This window comes from Giraffa tippelskirchi, chromosome 13 (assembly GCF_054371585.1).
Source record: "Giraffa tippelskirchi isolate mGirTip1 chromosome 13, T2T-mGirTip1v1.2.pri, whole genome shotgun sequence".
NCBI classification, from domain to species: Eukaryota; Metazoa; Chordata; class Mammalia; order Artiodactyla; family Giraffidae; genus Giraffa; species Giraffa tippelskirchi.
This window is the reverse complement of record NC_137287.1, coordinates 39,492,353-39,498,352: the sequence shown is the minus strand read 5'-3', so window position 1 is coordinate 39,498,352 and position 6,000 is coordinate 39,492,353.

Genomic DNA, 6,000 nt, shown 5'->3' with positions numbered 1-6,000 from the left:
CATTAAGGGACTTCCCTGGTGGTCCAGGGGTTAAAAATCCACCTTGCAATGCAGAGGATGTGGGTTTGATCACTGGTCGGGGAACTAAGATCTCACATGCCATAGAGCAACTAAGATTGCATGCCACAACTACTGAGCCGACCGACACACCACAACTGGAGAGTGTGTGTGCCACAACCAAAGATCTGCATGATGCAACCAAGATCGCACATGCCACAACTGAGACCTGATGCAGCCAAATCAAGAAATAAATACTGTATTTAAAAATCCTTAAAATTTTTATCATATGGTTGACATTATTTCACAATAGTTGCTTGCAACTATTGATACTCCTGTGTTCTGTTTTCCTATGGTCATCTTGGACAGTTTCTGGGTAGGGGGACTTGGTTACCATAGGTACATGAGTGCTGACATCTTGACTGTGTCGCTTTGTGGGTGGACTCCTTGTAGCAGGCTTCTCTGTATCTACTGTGGCAAGATATGTGGTAGACCAGTGGTGTTTGAAAACTCAAGGACAGGATAAAGAGCGCCTCAGAGGTCATGGATCCCAAAACAGACCTAACCAAGGTTCAGAACCAGTGAGAGTCAGAGCTAAGGTAAACTCTCTTCTCTAATTCACTTGATGTCTTTCTCAGTGTATAGCATCAATGCAAGTGGCTAGCAGCTGAGTAGAGGGACTCGACTCTACCTGTCATAGTCTTAGGCACTTCTTCCTTTACGAATTTTACTTCTTTTCTCATTCTTTCTTCTCTTCCATCCTTTTTCACCCTTCTTTCCTAATATATGTTAAGTTGGCCAAAGGAGCCTACCAGTAATGTTCATCCTTGCTGTTGGCACTGAGCACTGAATAGATCACTAACTATTGGAAGAAGGAAGCATTTAGTGTCTAGTTGGAGAACATCGGTGTTAAAGGGTGGAGAGATTCATAGGTGAAAGGGTAGGTGATTGTTTATTGTACAAGGAAGTGTACTAGTGATGTAGTCTAAATAATAGTAATTGGTCTTTCCCTTGGCTTGGCCTGGATCATGCTGTTTTCCATAAATTTTCCATCAGAGAGCAGATGTCATCTAGTGACTTGCCTACAAATGTTTGCTTTCTGAGAAGTGAGCTCTGTTTATTTCTCTGGTTACAAAAATGTGTTGTTTATAACTTGTAAAGAAATGTGAATCTCTTCTGATTTTCTTCCCAAGCACATTTCTCACTGAGTCATTACCCAACCGAATGTCAGCTGGACCAAACTGCCTTTATTATAATACTGATTGAGGAAGACATCCCAGGCAGGCTTCCTAAGCTTGCACAGTCTTTATCAGAGGTATAGAAGTTTACGAGAATTCACTTGGAAATATTTGAATTTTGGCCACAAATTCAGGTTAAGGTATTGGCTCAATACAACAGGCCATTCCTTGGAGTCAAAATGTAACTAGCATTACTGGGGAGAATGAAAGGAAGTAGGTGCATCATCGCTTGCTGTCTGTAGGGAAATTGGTTCCAGAACCTCCTGCAGATACCAAAATCCAAGGATGCTCAAGTATGTGCATGTAACTTCAGCACATCCTCTGTAGACTTTAAATCATCTCTAGACTACTTATACTGCTTAATACAATGTAAATGCTCTGTAAATAGCGATCAATACAATGTAAATGCTGTGGAAGTAGTTGATGGTGTGTGCCAAATTCAAGTTTTGTTTCAGAACTTCTGGGAAATTTTTTTCCTAAATATTTTCTTTTCTTTTTTAAAAACATTTTAAATTTGAAGACAGTTGATTTGTAATGTTGTGTTTGCTTATTTGCTTTTTGAAATTTTTGGCTGCAACCTGCAGTGTGCGGGATACTAGTTCTCTGACTAGGAATTGAACCCGCACCGCTGCATTGGAAGGCGGAATGTTAACCACTGAACTACCAGGGAAATCCCTTCCTGAATGTTTTCTGTCTGCAGATGTGGGACCTGTGGCTGCAGAGGGCTAATGTCACTTGGTCAGAATTTCTGTTGATGACTGAGATAGGCATCACTGAATTCTTACTCTGCCCTTGTATGTGGCTTCCTGTTTCCTTGCAATGGTGGTGTGTTTGGTTGTGTATCCATGCCGTAGTCATATAGAACTGTTGTTGCCTCTTGCTTTCCTCTGCTTATTCTCCCCTCCTCTCAAGCCTTTCTCCACTTGCCCCTCTGTTCCTAGTCCTATCTCTGTCAAGATGCAAGATGTTGGCCAAGTCTTTCCCAGTCCTCTCACCACCATTCATCTCCCCCCTCACTGTGTTTGACTTTGAGCTCATTCTCTCCGTGTCTTTCTCCTCCGTTGGACTTCACCTGTGACCTTGCTCTCTCACTCCTTGAGGTCTTTGTGTGCTTTACCTTTGGGCCCCTCCCGGTGCAGCACAGATCCCTGGACATGTGAGAACTCGTTTGACGACCTCCTCTCTGCCTTGGAAGAAGTTCATACTGAGTTGGGGAGACCAGTATTGGGTTGACGAAATGGTCATATGGCTTTTTCCATAGGACGTGATGGACAAACCCAAACGAACTTTTTGGCCAACCCAGTAAATAGCATGAGATAGCATGAGAAACACAGGGTGGTTCCTGTTGTAGCCTTGCTGGCTCTCTGATCCAGGCATGCCCCAAATCCTTCTAGCAATGAACCCTCTGCTTTTCCCATACCCTCAGTCTCAAAGTTCAGGAGTGCCCCATTCCAAGACCATTCTGGGCCTTTCCCACACTTGGCCCGTGTTTTAAAAACCTGGGCCTCTTGTACTTTACAGCCTTTGCCCTGAGTTATCTCCAAGGTAGCCTTTGACAACCTGACACCATTAATCTGACTTTGTGTCTTTGTTTTCTCATCGTGCTTTTAGGAAAAGCTGTTAAGATGTCTCCTTCACTGTTTTCGGTACTTTATGTCCCTGGCTGCACATTTTGTGCTGATTCTCTAAGTCAGGGTTTCCTGGTAGATTTGATACCCAAAGCAAAGATTAGCTGTATACAACTTTCAGAGAACAGCATTAATTTATATTTGAGGAGTCCTTGCTTATTTCTCATAAGCAAGGTCTGTTTTTATAGATTTATACTTAGTTTGCTAAATTTATTATTATGTAATCATTAAGAGTTAGATCAGATGAAATAGTAATATAGGGCTTCCCAGGTGGTGCTAATAGTAAAGAATCCACCTGCCAATGCAGGAGATGTGAGAGACCTGGGTTCGATCCCTGGGTCGGGAAGATCTGCTGGAGTAGGAAATGGCACCCTACTCCAGTATTGTTGCCTGGAGAATGCCATGGACAGAGGGACCTGGCGGGTTCCAGTCCATGGGTCACAAAGAGTCAGACACTACTGAGCACACACACACAAACAGTAACACAGTACCTATTCATGTACATCCTCCCAGCTTAAGCAATGAAACACTATCAGTACAAAGAAGTAGGTACATTTTCCTCTTTTATCCCCAGATGTAATAACTACTCTGAATTTAGAGTTCAACATTCCCTTATTTTTCTTTATAATTTTACTGCATATTCCTAAACAAAACTTGTAGTGTTGTTTTATTTATATTTATTTTTTAAATACTTATTTGGCTGTGCGAGGTCTCAGCTGAGGCTTGATCTTCCATCTTTGTCATGGCATGTTGAATCTTTCAGTTGCAGCGTGTGAGATCTTTAGTTGTGACACGTGAACTCTTAGTTGCAGCATGTAGGACCTAGTTCCCTGAGCAGGGGTCAAACTTCGGCCCTCTGCATTGGGAGTGCAGAATTTTAGCCACTGGATAACCAGGGAAGTTCCTGTCCTGTGGTTTTCTACTTTTAAAACTTTGTGTAAATGAAATTATACTGTGAAGAGTCTGCAACTCCATATTTTTTTTGCTCAACATTATGTTAGTGAGATTCATCCATGTTGTTAAGTGTAGCTTTCATTCATTTTTGCTGCTGAGTCCATTGTACGAAGACATCAGAACACATAATTTTTTACCCTCCTGTCGCACATCTAATTAAAGTGTTTCCAATTTTGTTTTTATGGACAGTTTTATTACATGTTCTTTTATATGTTAACTTCTTTAGGGTCTATGCCTAGGGAAGAAATTGCTGAGAGAAATAATACACCATATTCAAATTACTAGCTATTCCTGCACAAATAATTATCTGAGGTCATGGTACCAATTTATAGTGCAACCAAAAATCTAGGAGTCCTTCTTCTACCATATCGTCTCCTATTATCTCCAATGATACTCAGTATTTTCCAGCTTTTTCATTGTTGCCAGGTTCATATTTGTTAAATGTATCTCTTTGATGTTTATAATTTGCATTTTCCTGATGGCTAGGTAAAGACCCATTTTTTTTCATGTTTACTGGCATGCGGTTTCCTACTTCTGTTAACTGCTTGTCATACCTTTTGCCCATGAGTTTCTTTTTGTCTTCTTCTCATTTACTAGTAGACATCGTTTATATATGCTGGATCCTAATCCTCTGTTAGTAGAGATTTTGGTCTTTTTTTTCGATGATGGATCCCAAGTGCCTCAAGCAGTCTCTGGTAGGTGTTCAAAAGTATTTGTTGAATGAATGAATAGCTGTTTATTCATCTTATCATTTATAGTTGGCCTTGTATGTCCTTTTAAAGAAATCCCTTCTTACCTTGATACCCCACAGATATCTTCTTATATTTTCTTTTAGATGTTTAACCTCATATATTTTTTTGCCCAAGGAAGTTATTTTATATCCTATATGGCTCTGTGAAGAAGAAATGAATGAGTTTCCAACAGGCTTCACCACTCACTAACTGTGATACTCGACAGCTCTCTCTACCTCAAGAACCTCAATTTTGAGACTTTGCTTGTGATCCAGTGGTTATGTCTCCATGACTTGGGTTTAATCCTTGGTCAGGGAACTAGATCCTGCATGCTACAACTAAGACCCAGTGCAGCCAAAAAAATAAATAAATAAAACAATCAAAAGAACTTCAATATAGCCTCTTATTTAAAGAAGTGGTGGTGATATGAACTGCCTTGCAGGGTTGATGTGAGATTAATTTACATAAACTGTCAAGCATGTAATACATGCCTGACACATAATAAGCCATTCAATACTGTGGCTGTTTCTGCCTTCTCTTGTCTCCTAACTGAGGGCGGCAAAGTTCTAGGAATATGCAACTTCCCCGTGGATGAGGAGAAACCCATGATGGGACCTTTCCAGCTTCTTTGTGGCAGCTAGCTCATCCTCCCTCTGCCTTCCTCCTGGTCTGGCCTCATCTCCTCAGCCTGGGTTTCTGCACTACGCCAAGTAGCAAATGCCTCTCTTTTACAACCTGTGACAAATCCCTGAGTAGATGCAGGCAAGCCTTTGAGCCGCTACACCATCTTTCATTTTGAATGCTTAAAGAGACTTCATCAGAACAGAACTGTTTTTCAAACAAGGATATAGGCTGCGTTCCTCCTAAGGAGGGTTTGTGATCTGTTCGCATTTCAGTTATTCCTAAACACAACCAAGGACATCGGTCAGTTCTTTACTGTGGGCATTGACCTGCTGTGGGAGGGGACCAACAGATTCATGGTAATGGTCAGCCCTCAACTAAATGTAAATATTAGATGTAGTCACAGTGAATTATTATCCTTTTAAAATTTATTTTTAAAAATTATTTATTTATTCATTTATTTATTATCTTTGGCTGCACTAGGTCCTTGCTGCTGCACACAGGCTGCTCTATTGTGGTGAGCTGGGGCTGCTCTTTGCTGTGGTGAGTGGGCATCTGATTGTGGTGGCTTCTCTGCTTGGCAGCTCATGGACTCTAGAGCTCCGCTCCGCCGCCCAGTGGCTTGTGGAATCTCCCTGAACCAGGAATCGAACCTGTGTCCCCTCTACTGGTAGGTAGATTCTCTACCACTGGAACACCAGAGAGGGCTTCCCAGGTGGCGCTAGTGGTAAAGAAACTGCCTGGCAATGCAGGAGACACGAGCTCAAGCCTTGGGTCGGGAAGATCCCCTGGAGGACGGCATGGCAACCCACTCCAATATTCTTGCCTGGA